Below are 17,941 nucleotides of genomic sequence, written 5' to 3' on the forward strand. Positions count from 1 at the left end.
CGGTTGAAAGGAGATAGGTGGCAGGAGAAATGGGGAGTGATTGTTTATACGCAGAGTTTCTTTTTCGAGCGATGATGTTTGAGGATTAGATAATGGTGATAGTTATGAAGATACTATAAACCAGTTAGTTGTATACATTAAAAAGGTGAACGTTATAGTATGTGGATTATATCTCAAGAAATAATGGAAGTGAAAATAATATACTGCATTCTGGGTAAATTTAGGTTGGCTACTTTTTACATTCTGCAGGGAACTTGGGGCATCTGGGCATAGTCTCAACAATGACTTTTTGCTTCCTCCTCTGATCTAGTTCGGGTGATGATGCCAAACAGAAGGGCAAGAGAGAGAAGAAGGGCAGGTTTGAACCTGGGATTCTAGCATTTGTGCCTCCACGGGCCTAATTGTGCCGAGGTTGGGGACCAGCTGGCTCTAGACCTGTTCAGCCCAACATTCCAGGCTGGTTGACTTGTGCTTTCATCTTCTGCTACCATTCTTCGCATTCTTCATCTTGTTTCTGAACTACTGTAACTACCTCTTATTTTATTTTATTTTATTTTTATTTTAAATATGTGGGGTACAATTGAGAACTAGGTATACAAGTGGTCATTGTACAGGTAAAGTTTGGGCATCCCTTTGATACCCACTTCACCTGCTTTGAGATCAGGTACTCTTACTGATGTTATGTGTTCCCTGTAGCTGCCTCTTTTTTTTTTTTTTCCTGAGTCAGAGCCTTACTCTTTTGCCCCGGCTGGAGTGCAGTGGCATGCTCACAGCCATCACAGCCTTGACCTGCTGGGCTCAGGTGATCCTTCTGCCTCAGCCTTCCAAGTAGCTGGAATCACAGGCACGCGCCCCTGCACCTGGCTGATTTTATGATTTATTGCAGAGACGAGGTCTCGCCAAGTTGCCCAGGGCAGTCTCGAACCCCTGGTCTCAAGCAATCCTCTTACCTCCACCTCCCAGAATACTAGGATTACAGGCATGAGCGACTGTGCCTGGCATGTAGCTGCCTCTTAAGGGCATCATTCATTTCAGAAATATTTACTGAGCAGCTAGTGTGGGGACACTGTTTACAGACAAAAATCCTCATGGAGCTGATGTTCCATGAGATAGATAATAAACATGGGAGTGTGCAAATCATTTGATTGTTAGAAAACGGTAAGTGCTCTGGAGGTAAATAAAGCAGAAGACGGAGGTAGGGAGTGCTGGGAAGGGGGCTGCAATTTCAAATTCAGGCCTCATTTGACAGGGTGTCTTTTGAGCAGAGACGATAGATGTAGGTGAGGAAGCAAACCACATGGATATCTGGGGGGAAAGCGTTCTAGGCGGAGGGGACAGCTAGTCTGAAGGACTCAAAGTAAGAGTGGTCTAGAGTGGTCCTGTGTGTAGAATAGCAAGGAGACCAGTGAGGTGGGGGAAAGGGAGGGAAGCAGAGAGGTAAAAGGACGCACTAGGGTCTTGCAGGCACCCATTCTTTCTTTCTGTAAAACCTTCCAGTGGCTTCCTACAAGGCTCCACATGGTGTGGCCCGACTGCCTCTTAGACTCGGTACCTCCTGTCCTCCTCCCGTCTTTGCCAGGTTCTTTCTCACCTCAGGACCTTCTCCCTTGTTATTCCTTCTGCCTGGAAAGCCTTTTTCTCATCTTCTCCAAGCTGGCTAGTTCTTGTCATTCGGGTGTGATCTCAAGCATCACCTTTTCTGCTGCCCTGTGTGAAGTAGGCCCTGCCCCTGACCATCCCATTCCCAGTCTCACTCTCTTCTTGCTTTGTGACTATCTATAGTGATCTTGCTTGTTTTACATGAGTTGTTGGTCTGCTTCTCCAGAAAGGAAGCCCCATAAGGTCAGAGGTCTCCTTTGGCTGGTTCACCTCAGCATCCTCAGAGATTGCCTCAGTAATTATTTGTAGATTGGATGAGGAATTCTATGACCTCATCCTCCTGGAATTCTTCTGATTAAAGGGGTGGCTTCTAGGCATTACCATAGCCCCAAGGCCTTCTAGAAGGGGGTGTTACTATTCTATCCAGATAACCTTTGTCCTAGGGGAAGTCTAATGATATCTCGGTCTGGGACCAAGCATTCTTTCTATCTCTCCTACAATGTGTTGTGCCTTCAAGCTACTCACCCTCACGTACTCCTAAAGATGTGCATGCTTTTTTTCCTCCTATTCTTTTTTCAGCTGGCCAGCTTTCCAAGAATGAGAGGTCTTCTGGAACCATCAATCTTTGAGATTTGAGGGGGCCTCAGAGACCACCTGGTCAAAGGAGTTTAGGGAATTCATTTTATAGATGGGGAAACAGAAGCTTAGGATAGGAAAAAGATGTGTCCCCAGAAATTGGTGGCAGGTACCATGTAGAAGTGATCATACTGGAAATTTTGATTCTGGAGGTTTATGAAAACCCCTAAAATTATGGGAATAATTTTATACTTACGGTCATTTTCGGAGAAGAGGGTTTGACAATATCTTAGGGGGGTTCTGTAATGTTCCTAGGGGTTCATAACAGGGGACATGGATTATGGACTCTTTTGAGAAAATTATAACTGAACTCTTTGGGAATGTTATGTTCCTTTTCTAATATCTGCCAGTATGAGGCTCATATCAGATGCTCAAAACCTATCTATTGAGTAAGTGGATGAATGAATGAATGAGGAATAAGTAACTAAATGGATGGGTAAATGAAACCATCTCCTGCATTTAATTCCAGTGCCCTTTTACCAAGTCACAAATGCAAGACGTTAAGTCTAGCCCAGAAAGGACTGGGGACCTTGGATTCACTGCCTCCGCCTCCAGGATGATCTCCTGGGCTGGCTGCACAGCTCTGCTTTCTGGATCAGCTGGACCTTAAGAAGAAACCTCTGAGTCCCTCTGTTGGACCAGACCATCAGCTCACCCAAAGATGGTCCTATTGTATGTAAAAGACTCTTGAGGCTGGGCTCGGTGGCTCAGCCTGTAATCCCAGCACTTTGGGAGCCCGAAGCGAGGGGGTTCTAGACAAGCCCAGGCAACTTGGCAAGACCTCTTCTCTACAATAAATCTGAAATTAGCCTGGCATGGTAGCGTATGCCTGTAGTTCCAGCTACTCAGAACGGAAGGCTGAAGCAGAAGGATCGCTGGAGCTCGGAAGGTCGATGCTGGGGTGGCCGTGAGCGTGCGTACCACTGCACTCCAGCCTGGGTGAAGAAGTGAGACTCCAACCCACCAAAAAAAAAAAAAACAACAAAAAAAAACTATTGAACTTGTCCTCTCTGACTTTGCCAGGTGTCAGAAAACCCAACCACTTTCTCTGAAAGGTCAGGATCACCAGTAGCAAGCTCAAGACCCCCTCGGCTCCCATTCCTGGTAGTACAGCAGGCACTGGACGGGACCAAGGATAGGCACAGGTGTCAGAGACAGCTGAGTGGCCAGAAGTCTGAACCTTCCTGCCTTTTCTGGACATGCAATAGGGAGTCTCTGGGATGGGGTGATGTGGTTTGGTTTGGGACACACTAAGGTTCATTTCTTTACAAAAAATCACCAGGCAGATCTTGGTGCTTTAGACTTCAGTCACTTTGGCCCAAAAATACCCAGACCAAGGGTCTGGGAAACAACTGAGAAAGGAAGAGTTGAACCCAAGTCTGGGGCAGGCTTAGGGGTGGATGTGCATGGGGGTTTGAGAGCCATCATCTTGAAGGCTTCACTCGGAGGCACTGGGTTCTCTGCTCTAAGCTGTTGAGTGAACTGCTTTCTTTCACTGTCACCTCTCTGTTCTGAGAAGAGTTTGGCCGTGACTTTCATTAAGTGCTCGGAGACCCTTCTACGTTATCCAACAGTGTCTATTGGGAGAGAGTACTGGATTTGGAGTCTGGAAGCCTGGGTCTGAGTCTTAGTTTAGCTACTTACAAACTGAAAGTGGTAAGGCTCACCCTTGCCTGGCATATGAATGACCTTGGGCAAGTTGCTCCATTTTCAGAGCCTCGGTTTTCTCACCTGTAAAAGGGGGACCTTGATCCATTTTAATCTCCACTACCCTATTCGTTCATTCTTCCAGGTACTTGGTAATGTGCCTGGGAGGAGGGAATGTTCCTTGTTTCACTGGGTTGCCCTGAGGCCAGCGGATGCCCTTAATTGCTCCTGGATTCAGCAGGGCATTTTCTTTCTTTCTTTCTTTTTTTTTTTGAGTTGGAGTCTCACTCTGTCGCCCAGACTGGAGTGCAGTGGCCGCTCCTGGCCATTGCAGCCTCAACTCGCTGGACTCCGGTGACCCTTCCGCCTCAGCCTTCCAAGTAGCTGGAACTACAGGCGGGCACTACCACGCCTGGCTAATTTTTTGATTTATTGTAGAGGTGAGGTCTCGCCAAGTTGCCTAGGCGGGTCTCGAACCCGCGGGCTCAGGCAATCCACTCACCTCAGCCTCCCAAAGCGCGGGATTACAGGCTGAGCCACTGAGCCTGGCTGGGCATTTTCCTTTATACTAGGCCTGTAGGCCCAATTCAAGCAGTCTGGGACTTATCCTGAAATCTTGTCTGTTTTGCCCCCAAAGTTTCTCTAGTGATTCCAATGTGCAGTCAAGTTTGGGAACCACTAACTTCAGCTAGCATGCACTCACCAATTGTTAGCTCCACTCCCAGTTTTTGGCTTTGTATACCTGAGGGTACAATCGAGCATCTTTTTGTGTGTGTGTGTGTGTTGGAGTCTCACTCTGTTGCCCAGGCTGGAGTGCAGTGGCACAATTGTGACTCATTGCACCCTCACACATCTGTGCTCAAGTGATCTTTCTGCCTCAGCCTTCCAAGTACCTGAGACCTCAGGTGTATGACACCATGCTAGGCAAAAATTTTTAATTTTTTTTGTAGAGATGAGGTCTCGTTATGTTGCTCAGGCTGGTCTCGAACTCCTGGACTCAGGCAATCCTCCCATGTTGTCTTCTCCACAGTGTTGAGATTACAGGTGTGAGCCACAACGCTGGACCCTAAGATGCTGTAAAGTCAGAAGAGTTCAGACCAAGGAGCCTGGTGTACTTAATAAGAGGCCCTCTACCGGTAGGGAGGGTCCCACTATGCTATCATCACCAAGACCTGTCAATCTGGATGTGGCTTGTCTAGATACCCTATCTAATAAAGACAAGGAGGAGATAAAACTTCCAGAGAGAACTCCTTATTTCCTAAATCCGCAGTACTAAGCTATCCTTGTGGGTTCTCTGTTCTGGCATCAGAGATCAAGGCTTTGAAGGATCAAGCAAACTGCCCTTCAGTGTGATCCTAGATGATGCATACTCTGCCAAATCCTGCAAGGTTTGCAAAGCAATAGAGATAAGACTTTGACTCCAGTCCTGAAAGGGCAAATAATAAAGGGCTCTGCTCTGTGGAAGCTTCCAAAAGAACAAGTCTGACCAAGAACCATCCCACCCTCTCCATACTGCTGGGTGTACAGCTGGCCCTATGGGGTCTCGGAGTACAGAGGAAGAAGGAGAACCACAAACACACAGAAACTTGCTCCAGGCTGCCTGAGTTTCCAGATGGGCACCTTGGGTTTTTCTTCTATATCAGTTTCTGGCAGCTGGAGTTGGGGTTGGGGGGACCAGAGAGTTGCGTTTTTATAGAGGAGATGGTCCTGGAGGGGCAGAGTACATGAATGTGTATTGTTTTTATCTCTTTGTAAAATATTTTTATTTTTAAGATGGGGTACAATTCAGGGTTAGGTATACAAATATTCTTTATGCAGGTACCCTTGTTGATGAGGTGTGCCCCCCCCCCCGCCATATTCCCACTACTGCTGATCCTACTTCCCCTCCCCCATCCCATATTTATTTCTTAAGAAAACAGTGAAAAAGTCACTAAGTGTCAAAGCTCAAGCCATGGTTTTCTCTCTGGGGCTTCTTTCCCATTCTCTGCGTGGAGAGACAAATGGAGAGGAGAAAGAAAGGTCTAGAGAGGGTAACTCCACAGTAACTCCCTCAGGCTGACACAGGCCCGAACTTGCAATCCCACTGGACATGAGGGTGTTTGGGATTTCCTGGCTGGTCAGTAGGGTTAGAAGGTTCATTCTGAACAAAAAAGTGGGTTTTCCCTCAGTCACCAGTGAGCTCAGAAGAGTTGCCATTTAGAAATACTGCCTTTTGTAGGACTAGTTTCAGCTCCGCCAGTGACTAAAACTTGGAAGCTGGGACTTCCTCAAACACTTTACTTCAGTCATTTTGAAAATGTATAACATTTTGGTTACCTCAGGCTGGAGTCCCTTTTGCTGAAACTTTTAGGTGGTTCACTTTGTATGTCTTCCAAGGTGTCTTTACATTTTATGGAAATGGCTTGCTGATGTCCCCTGGGTCTTTAAGGCACGAGGACCTTAATTAAGTTCTGTGGGGACCATGGCTCGCTGGTGATGCTCTGGGCCCCAGTGACCTCAACATAGGACCTGGACAGGATAGGTGCCCTACAGGCAGGGCTGAGTTGACAAACATTGCAGTTTTCCACAATGCCAAAAACAAAAACAGAATAAAAAGAAACCCAAATCACGAATGTCCAACAAGGGGAGTACTTTTGTAAATCTGTTGCATGAGCCAGAATGACGGGAACCAGAATAGAATAGTATGTTCCATTTTGAAAAAGCTAATTATGAAGACCAGGCAGGAATATATAAAAATGCAAATGATGGGGGGAACTATCATGCAAGTAAGTAGATTGTGATTGCTACTGCCATAAAACACTATGCAGGCCGGATGCAGTGGCTTACGCCAGTAATCCCAGCACTTTGGGAGGCTGAGACGAGAGGATTGCCTGAGCCTAGGGGTTTGAGAGCAGCCTGGGCAACTTGGCAAGACCGTGTCTCTAAAATAAATCAAAAAATTAGCCAGTCATGGTGGTGCATATCTGTAGTCTCAGTTACTTGGGAGGCTGAGGCAGAAAGATCACCTGAGTCCAGCAGGCCAAGGCTGCAATAAGCCATGCTTGTGCCACTGCACTCCAGCCTTGAGTAAAATTATGACTCAAAAAATGAAAACAAACAAACCAACCAAAAGCTGGAAGGCAAAGGCAAGTGGCAGTAGCTGTTAAGGCAGTGAGACGATGGCCAGCAACCATTGAAGGTTTTTCTTAAATTCTAAATGTTAGACCATCATTGCAATGTAAAAACCAACCTCTGTGGCCATGCTCCATGATGCACAGTCAGAGCTTGAGTGACAGAAGTCCTTTTGGGGTCCTGGCTAGATGAAGCTCCTGGGGGCTGAGTCCATTTTGTTCATGCATTTTCCCATGACCGCACAACTAGTAGGAACATTCCTAGCACACAGTAGGTGCTTAGTAAATACTTATTGACCTAGTGGTTCAATGGGCAGTTTATGCCCAAGGGTTAGATCTTTTTTAGGGTACTCAGAGGCATTTTGATTAAAGGAGAAAAAGACTTGAGAGAAGAGATCACATCTGACCCAAAAGCCACCAACCAAAGGAAAAGTTTAAAGTTTAGACAGTACCTCTTGTCTTGATTGCATTTAAGTGCTTATTTTTTTGAGTTGAGGATCTCACCTGTCACCCAGGATGGACTGCAATGGCATGATCACAGCTCACTGCAGCCCCCAACTCTTGGGCTCAAGGGATGCTCCTGCCTCAGCCTCCCAAGTAGCTGGAATTACAGGCATGTGCCACTATGGTTAATTTTTTTTTTTTTTTTTGGTAGAGATGAGGTTTCATTAGGTTGCCTAGGTTAGTCTCGAACTCCTGGACTTAAGCAATTCTCCCGCCTCATTTTCCCAAAGTGCTGAGATTACAGGCATAAGCCATCATGCCCGGTTAGTTAGTTATTTTCAATTAAAGTGGTTTAGTAAATGTACAACTAAATTACTTATTTATCTATTTACTTATACTTCTAAGCTTTTCTGCATATAAACAAAACCACAAAAGAAGAGACAAAACCCTTTGTCAGGCCCATTCTGTGTTCAGAGTTGGGGCAGGTGATAAGGCCCTGCCCTCTGGAGGAGTGATTGCCTAACTCCTGTCCCCTTGTGGCTCGGGGCCCAGAATCCATGACCACAGGCCATCTTCCTCTTGCTCCCAGTGTGGGTGTCTGTGCAACTGGGTGGCAGGACATTGCCACCGCTCCCTTCTCGGAGTCCTAGTGCTTAGGGCCACGACTAGATCAGCCTCACCAAAGGTTTTATGTCAGGACTTGGGAGGACTTGGCTTGCGGGGGAGAGCAAGTGGGGTGTTTTTGGTTTGGTTTGACTAGTAAAAGTCTTGTTCCAAATATTTTCTCACAAACCACCCCTGTGTCTGAAATATTTCCATTAGTCACCCTTTGAGGGTTTTGAGGGCTTCTCCTCAGGGACAGATCTGGAAAGGGAGCCTCTCTGAATTATTTCTTTAATGGAAAAAGAACCATAAGGTGGCTCTACTCTGAGGAAAATTAACTACTGGGCCAGGCGCAGTGACTCATACTTGTAATCCCAACATTTTGAGAGGACGAGGCAGGAGGATTGCTTGAGTCCAAGAGTTCAAGACCAGCCTGGGCAACATAGTGAGATCTTGTCTCTCTAAAAAAAAAAAAACAGAAAAGGAAAACTATCTGAGAGTGGTGGCACATGCCTATAGTCCCAGCTGCAGGGACTATAGGCTGAGGAGGAAGGATCACCTGAGCCCAGGAGGTCAAGGCTGCGGTGAACCATGATCGTGTCACATGCTCTAGCCTGGGCAACAGGGTGAGACCTATCCAGGGAGCGCCAGGCCAATCTACCTTTTCTAGAGAATCTACCTGGGCTAGTAATGTTAATTAATACACACAGCTAGCTGGTCACTCAACCTGCCAAACTCTGAGAGAATGGAATGCAACACGGAGAGTGGCTGGCCTCTTACTCATGATTTTCCAAGCAGTGAACTAAGCCCTCCACATATGATATTCTTTCAGTCTTCCTAACAATCCTGTGAGGTAGACAATATCCCTACTTTATAGGAACAAAAGTGGAGACTCAGAGAAAAGTGACTTGCCCAGTGCCATGCAGCTAAATATAGTTATGCTAATTAATAGCTAATGTCATTGTGCACTTATGGGCCAAGCACTACAAGGGTTTCCTGTTTCAACTCACTTAGTCCCCCACTACATTCTTGTGAAGGCAACCATATTGTCCCCATTTTAACAGATGGAAGCTGGAGTCCAGGAAGGTGAAATAGGCTTTCAGCTGACAGATATCAGAGCGGGATGCCAACCTGGGTGTGGCCCTGTATGCTCTTTGCTCCCAGGCTGCATATAGTCAGTGTTGCATTCAGCTACAAACATTTACCATGAGTGCCTGTTGTGTGCCAGACACATACAGTCACCCTGGGGATTGGACAATCCCTGCCCTCCTGGAGCATATACCCTGGCAACATCGCACCAGGACAGTGTGGAGATGGACCAGGGTAGGGAAAAGACTGGGACATCCAGAGAACACCAGGCTCAGGCAGAGAGTGACCCTTGTACCCATCTCCCTTGCCTGGGAGGGTCAATCAGGGGTGACCCTAACCACATCCTGTGTGGCTACCCTGATGTAATAATTATCTTCTTTAGAGGACTGAGCAAGCAGTCAGGTATCTCAAGGGCCTGCTTATCTCTGGACTTGGACTTCGGTGGGGTTTTGCCTCACAAACCCACTTTGGGGCTTTCCCTATCTCGGCTTCATGCACACACGGCAGAATAAGAGATGCTGTTGAGAGACCCCATTAGAGAAGCCCCCTCGCAAGGAGATTTGAGGCCAGAATTAAGAGGCTTTCAATAGAAATTTCTTCCAGGGAGAAATTGTGCTTGATTAAGTGTTTCTGCCTTTGGAGGGCCTGGAGGGGCGAGATATGATCTGATTTATGTTTTCGTAAGCTGGCTCTGACTGCAGGTGGTGATAGACAAGGTCTGGACTCTTTCCTCTGGGGAGTCAGGCCTACTGGAGTCCACCTCAGTCTGAGCTGTGACCCCTGCAGTTACTCCCTGGAACTCAGCCTCCACCGATCAAATACTATCCTCAGTTTCCTCATTAGTACAATTCTCAGGGCCTATGGAGAGGATTAAACTGTATGTGAAAAGTGCTCAGAGCAGGACTTGGTCATATTTTACATGTGAGTGTTTATTATCATTATACCGGGTCTGGTGAACAGATCTGGACAGAAACCTGGGAACTGTCCTGGTTGCCTCCCCTTCACCAGCCGGCCTTGGCCTTCATTCTCCCCGGGGTAGGGAATGAGAAGGCCAACCTTGCCATGCTGTGTGAGGACCAGGTGAGATCTCACACCCTCACCTCACCTTGCCTCCTTGAAGAAGACCAAAGAAAATGAGTTTAAACTTTCTCAGGAAGGTTTTGCTTCTATTATTTTTCCTTCTGAACTTCCCAGTTGTCCACCACCTACGCCCAAATTTCCATCCTTTGGTTCCAGATATGTTGTGTCTCCTTGCAGCTTCTGTCTAAACTAAGGATTATTCTTCAGTCCCTGTGCTAGCCCTTCACCTCTGGGAAATGACATGTACCAGATGGGTACTACACCCTGATGGCAAGAGCACCTACTTACTGGGCACTGACTGTGTGATTGGCATTGGCCTTAATCACCAGGTGTCTGGGCTTCACCAGATGCGCTCACAGTGTTCCTATGGGAATGGTGCGATTATTGCCCCCATTTAAAAGACAGAAAACTGAGGCACAAGGAGGTTGAAAAATTTGACTAAGCTTTCAGTTATTGCAACATCTTTTTTTTTTTTTGGAGTTGGAATCTCACTCTGTCGCCCAGGCTGGAGTGCAGTGGCACGCTCACGGCCACCATAGCCTCGACCTGCTGGGTTCAGGTGATCCTTCCGCCTCAGTCTTCCAAGTAGCTGGAACTACAGGTGCGTGCAACCATACCTGGCTAATTTTTTTGATTTATTGTAGAGATGGGGTCTTGCCAAGTTGCCCAGACTGGTCTCGAACCCATGGGCTCAGGTAATCCTCTCACCTCCGCCTCCCAAAGCGCTGGGATTATAGGGGTGAGCCACTGGACCCAGCAAGCTTCCAGTTATTAAGTGTTACATTTGAGCCCAAGTAGTCTGACCCTACGCCCCAGGTCCCAGTCACACCATTTTATTGCCTCTGTGTCATCCTCAGAGGGATGTCATCCTCGTGTTTAGAATCCATAGAAATTTGGAAAAGGAATGTGGTGGTTGCCCTACCAAGGTTGTGTGCTTTTTTTTGTTTTAAATTGAAAGATATTTTACTCCAGAGTTGAAAATTTCAAATTTCCTCTGGCTGTGTTCTGCTGGTGTTTAATCTCCTTCCTAATAAGGCATTCTTTCCAAATCTCATTGAACTCTTGCTCCATCACCTGTGGAAAACCGCTGATCAGCACGTTCTTTTGCATGCTTGAAAATAGTCTCATGGTATCGCAAAATCTCTCTGAGCCCATTCTTCTCTGAAGCGAGGAGGACCTGGCTCTCTTCCACTAGGCTAGTTTCCTGTCCTGGCCCTGAGAAAGTGTTGGAGTTTTCCAGGCTATACCGTTCTACAGGCTATACGCTGGACGGTGAGGGTCATGCTGAGGGTCCAAAGCAAGCCACACTGTTTAGGGTCTTTTGTCTCTGCTCAGAATGGTACTTTAGCTTACTTTGTTATGTTGATATTCCAGAACATTTAGAAATGAGGCTGGGTGCCATGGCTCATGCCTGCAAATCCCAGCAATTTGGGAAGCCGAGGCTGGAGGATCTCTAGAGCCCAGGAGAGGAGTTTGAGGCCAGCCTGGACAACTTGGCGAGATCTCATCTTTACAAGAAATAAAATAATTGGCCGGGTGAGGTGGTGCACGACTGTAGTCCCAACTACTGAGGAGGCTGAGGTGGGAGGATTATTTGAGCCCAGGAGGCTGAGATTGCGGTGAGCCATGATCATTCCACTGCACTCCAGCCTGGGCAACAACAGAGTGAGACACCAACTTAAAAAAAAAAAAAAAAAATCAATCAGTATTTACTGAGCACTTACTGTGGCCAGGAACTCTTCTGGACACTTGGGGATATGTCAGCAAGCATGAACTTCCTGTCCTCATGAAGCTTACATTCTAGAGGGGGAAGGCAGAAGATAAGTTTCCTTAAGAAAAAAAAAGAAATTTAGGTTGTGGCATGGTGCAGGGTGTGGAGGGAAACTCCAGTAGTAGCTGGGCAGGGGAGAGGGGGGGTCAGGCTGGCTTCCTTAAGGTTCGACTTCAGCCAAGACTTGAAGAAGGTGAGGGATTTAACCAGGTGGATATCTGGGAATAGAGTCTTTCAGTCAGAGGGAATAACTAGAGCCTCAAAAAATCAAAATCCACACCAACATCAGGAAGGGGCCACCAGAGATAAGGAGTCTGAGAGAGAGTCAAGGGAGAGGAGGAAGGAGGGCCTGTGTGCCTGTGCCAATTGCACTGTGGCTGCCCTGAAGGTGGGGTGATTTACCCAACCTTGGGACCACCTCTGCCCAAACCCCTGGGCCAACGGAAATCAGACAAAGGTGGCCGATGGAAATAGCTCTGATCCAGGATCTTTCACAACGAGGACATGCCCTTGAGTGAGTCGCTGGCTCCCAGGGCTTCAGGGGTCTTGTCTGTAGAAGGAGACAGCCGACAGTTGGTTCCTCACTGGCTCCTGAGTTCACTTTGTAATACTAATAATAACAATAATATAAATAAGATGACATTGCAGTATCTTTCCAGGATGAATAAGTTAATTATTGTTATGCCTGAGACTTTTTAAAAGCAAAAACATCTGCTTCTGTGGTTTCTGAAGAAAAGAAAGATAAGACCGATGGTCAGCAGGAAAAAAAATGAGCTGAGAGGCAAAAGTGTTCATTTCGCCAGCATTTAACGATCTTCACTCTTTGGGAACTGTACTTTGAGGCCCTTCTCGGCTGCTCCCTGAAAATAGTTCCTCAGCTGAGGTTCAGAACATTCGCAAGTAACTGACAGTTCGTTGGGAAGGTTTGGAAAGTATTATGCAAACGATGAAAAAAACTGTCTGTGACAAATTGAAAAAAGTAAAACCTGGCAGAGTGTCCTAGCCTTCAGGCTATAGGGGCCAGAAATGCAAAATCACATTCTTACAACCCACCGAGTTGCAGACACTGGGTTCTGCCCAGACTCAGGTTCAGGGTCCTGTGAGTCTAAAGAAGGGTTTCCCTGCCCACCACAGACAGGTGTACTTGGTTTCTTAATGACAGGGCAAGGGAGGGATGGGCCTACAGGACTGACATAGACAATCCCCCGGAAAACTACACCCAAATAAAGGTAGGCTTGTAGGAGGGCTCACAGAACAGGATAGAGTCAAGACCTGAAGCCAGATTGCCAGAATTCAAGTCCCACCTGCATTCAAACCACTCTGTGCCTCAGTTTCCTCATTTGTATCATAGCTATAAAAATGATGCCTACCTCACAGGGCACTTATGAGGGTCAAGTGAATTAATACACATGAAGTCCTCAGAATGGTACTTGGAATGTCCTAGAGAAAGCCGCCAGTGGTGCTTTTTTGGGGGTGTTACATAAGTTCTTCTAAATGATAGTTGAGGACTGTCTATATGGGGAACATTTGTCACGGCAGGCACACTTTCAGGTTATGCATCTGTCTTCTTTCTAAGAGTTTTTCTTAATTTTAAAAGAGCCACCATATTCTTTTTTTTCCTAGAGATGGGGTTTTGCTCTGTTGCCCGGGCTGGTCTCGAACTCCTGGGCTCAAGGAATTCTCCCACTTTGGCCTCCCAAAGTGCTGAGATTACAAGTGTGAGCCACCACCTGTAGCCCAGTCAATGCCACCATATTCTAAGCCAGCACTATCCAATATAATATAATGCAAACCACAAAAGTAATTTAAAATTTTTATGTGGCTGCCATATGTAATTTCAAGTTTTTAGTATTTAAAAAAGTAAAAAGAGACAAGGGAAGTTAATTTTCATAATACATTTTTAACCCAGTATATCCAAAATATTATTGTTTCAACATATGGTCAATGTAAAAAGTATGAGCTGGATGCTGTGGCTTATGCCTGTAATCTCAGTACTTTGGAAGACTGAGGCAGGAAGATTACTTGAGACCAGGAGTTGGAGGCTGCAGTGAGCTATGATTGTACCACTGCGCTCCAGCCTGAGTGACAGAGTGAAACTCTGTCTCTACAAAAAAAAAAAAAAATTATTAATGAACCTTTACATTCTTTTTTCCTTACGATGTCGGAATCCAATGTGTATTTTACAGATGCAGTACATCTCAATTTGGACTAGCCACATGTCAAGTATTTAGCAGCCACATATGACTTCCATGTAGGACAATGCAGTTCCAAGGGTCAGTAGGATGGTTCCTGGTGGTGTGCTTGGGTGGGCTAGTCAGTATGGGCCCAGACTGTCCCCTAATCAGACTGTGACAACCAGAAGGCTTCTGAGATGGGGGTCTTCTGGTCATACGGAACAAGGAGGATTCTAATGTGAGGCCTACATTCTAAGAGTGTGGTTTTTTTTTTTTTTTTTTAGTTAGGGTCTCACTCTATCACCCAGGCTGGAATGCAGTGGCACAATCACAGTTTACTGAAGCCTCCAACTTCTGGGCTCAGGCACTCCTTTCACCTTAGCCTCCCGAGTAGCTGGAACTTCATGTGGGTGACATTTTAATTATTTGTAGAGATGAGGTCTCACTATGTTGCCCAGGCTGGAGTAGTGTGGTTTTGAACTGAGATATATTGAGCAAGCTCTTGCTTGCCCCTAACGGTCTTTTCTCCTCCCCACTAGCCCTGCCCCTTACCTCAGTCTGTCATGAAGATTAAATTCTACAGTGATCATCAGTCTTTCAATGATTATCATCCTCTATTAAGATGCAAATTGTGAGAAAACGGCTAGGTGGCTCAGCCTGTAATCCCGCGCCTTTGGGAGGCTGAGGTGAGTGGATTGACTGAGCCCGCGGGTTCAAGACCCGCCTGGGCAGTGAGACCTCATCTCTACAATAAATCAAAAAATCAGCCGGGCGTGGTAGCACACGTCTGTAGTTCCGGTTACGTGGAAGGCTGAGGCAAAAGGATCGCCGGAGCCCAGCAGGTCGAGGCTGCGGTGGCCGGGAGCGGCCACTGCACTCCAGTCTGGGTGACAGAGTGAGACTCTAACTCAAAAAAAAAGATGCAAACTGTGAACAAAATTTCAGGTGGGAGTAGTAAGTTCGAGAGATCTATTGTACAACATGGTGACTATAGTTAATGACAGGGTATTATATCCTTGGAAATTGCTAGGCTGGGCACGATGGCTCATGTCTATAATCCCAGCACTTTGGGAGGCGGAAGTGAGGGGATTGCTTGAGCCCACGGGTTTGAGACCTGGGCAACTTGGTGAGACCTTATCTCTACAATAAATAAAAAAATTAGCCGGGCATGGTTGCGCGTGCCTGTAGTTGCAACTACTTGGAAGGCTGAGGCAGAAGGATCACCTGAGCCTAGCAGGTCGAGGCTACGGTGACCATGAGAGTGCCACTGCACTACAACCTGGACAATGGAGTGAGACTCCAACTAAAAAAAAAAAAAAAAATTGCTGAGAGTAGATTTTAAGTGTTCTCATCACAAAAAATAAGTATGGGAAGTCATGGATGTTAATTAGCTCGAGTTAGCTATTCCACAACGTATACATTATTTTAGAACATCATACATGTGTATGATAAATGTATACAATTTTTATCAATTAAACATAAAGAAAAAAAAGACGCAAATGTTGGAATGATGCCTTCGCTGAGTATCACCTGAGACTAAGGTAGAGTAGAGATAGAGATTAGGATGGGAAGCAGAATGTCTTTTGGGCTCTGTTTGGAGACTCGGAGAATTGGTATTGCTTAAAAGCCAACATTGATAGGATGGCCCCAACAGCTGATTCTGCAGGGTCTGGGCATTTGATGAGCCCTTTTAGTACAAGTCACTTTGCTGTAATGGACACTTCAAAGGCAGCAGCCCAAAGAGTGAGAGTAGACGTCAACATTGTGGGCACCTTAGAACCAAAGTTTTCTGGGTAAATGTATCTGAATTTGAAAACTGTATCGGCGGTCCTGTGAAGGAGAAATTTTGCAGACTTATCCTGCTCACCCGTTCCTACCTAGCAGGAAGGAGGAGAGACCACCTATCTCTCTAGGGGAATGCCCTTTGATCCTCTTTCAGAGATTTCAGGTGGTCTTTGAGGAAGCTATACCTTGGGGAAAGCTGGTTGATTTGGAGAATAGGAACTCCTCACCTCGCCTCTGTCCTCCCCCGTTCTGTTGTGTTCACGTCACTTTGCACAACTTGCCTCCAGTTCATTATTATAAGTTGGCTTGAAGGGGGTCTCATGTCCCTATTTCCAAATTTTGGGGAAGAATGGAAGGGACTTCACTTTCACTTCGGTAAGCTAGTAGTAGTATTACTTCCATGAATGCTCTAAAGCCTGAAAAGAAACACTATTCATGTTTCATTTGTGATGACATTTAGACTGTCTACATAACCCATGGGTTCTTTCCCTCCAACCTTCCTAATCACTGTACTATTATCTTCCAGTTTATAGCATTCTTAGCCACATTGTCTTGAGGTGCATTTCTTTTATCAGTTGGTCCCTGAGTGCTGATATCTGACCTAACTTTTGTTTCATTGTGCACCAGAAGGGTTGCCCATTACTCCATTAACAGGTTTTTTGTTTGTTTTTCTTTGTTTTGTTTTTTTTTCAGTTGGTCTCACTCTGTCTGGCACCCTGGCTGGAGTGCAGTGGCATGATCATGGCTCACCACAGCATCCACCTCCTGGACTCAGGCAATTCTCCCTCTTCAGCCTTCCTAGTAGCTGGGACTACAGGCATGCATCACCACAACTGACTAGTTTTTTAATTTCTTATAGAGACCTGGTTTTGCTGCATTGCTCACGCTTGTCTCAAAATCACAGCCTCAAGCAAGCAATCCTCCCGGATCAGCCTCCCAAAGTGGAGACCAACAGGTTTTCTTTTCTTGTTAAATTTTTTTTTTTTGAATTGGAGTCTCACTGTCGCCCAGACTGGAGTGCAGTGGCCGCTCCTGGCCACCGCAGCCTCGACCTGCTGGGCTCCGGCGATCCTTCCGCCTCAGCCTTTCAAGGAGCTAGAACTCCCAGGCGCGCTACCACACCCAGCCCATTTTTTTGATTTATTGTAGAGATGAGGTCTTGCCTGCCCAGGCGGGTCTCAAACCTGGGAGCTCAGGCAATCCACTCACCTCAGCCTCCCAAAGGCGCGGGATTATAGGCTGAGCCACTGAGCCTGGATTGTTAATTTTTTTTTTTTTTTTTTTTTTTTTAAGAGACTGGAGCTTGCTCTTGTTTTTGCCCAGGCTGGTATGCAGTAGGGTAACCATAACTCACTGCAGCCTTGAATTCCTGGACTCAAATAATCCCCCTGCCTTGGCCTCCTGAGTAGCTGGGACTGATTTTTTTTTTTTTTTTTTTTTACTTTTGTAGAGATAGGATCACACTATGTTGCTCAGACTGGTTGTGAACGCCTGGCCTCAAGCAATACTCCTGCCTCAGCCTCCCAAGTGCTAGAATTAAAGATGTGAGCCATTGCGCCTGGCCAACAGGTGTTCTTTTTTTCTTTAAGCTAAATTTTTGTAAATAATCAAAATATTTTTATTGAGTGTCTTTTCCTGACTTAATACACAATATTTTTCCTACAAAATTTAGATAGTCTGGAAAAGATGAAAAAGAAACATTTGTCATCCTACTGTCTAGAAAACAGCACTGTCAATTTTTTGGTCACCAGAAATTATTTGAGCCCGTTAGATTCTATAACAGTTGAAACTATATTTTTGGTATAATCTAAGTGTAAAGTCAAGACTAGCATATGCACACACAAAAAAAGAAGAAGAACATTCAATACAGAATTCATTCATTCAGTGACTTGGGATTGGTGCAGAAGCATGCCTTGTTAGTCTGGAAATCTAGTCCATTTGGGGATGTAATCAGATAAAGGACATTAAGGCTTAGAGCATTTCACTGAAGTCAGAAGAAGAAC

Source organism: Carlito syrichta, unplaced genomic scaffold (assembly GCF_000164805.1).
Source record: "Carlito syrichta isolate Samal-C Ts95f unplaced genomic scaffold, Tarsius_syrichta-2.0.1 Scaffold315646, whole genome shotgun sequence".
Taxonomy (NCBI): domain Eukaryota; kingdom Metazoa; phylum Chordata; class Mammalia; order Primates; family Tarsiidae; genus Carlito; species Carlito syrichta.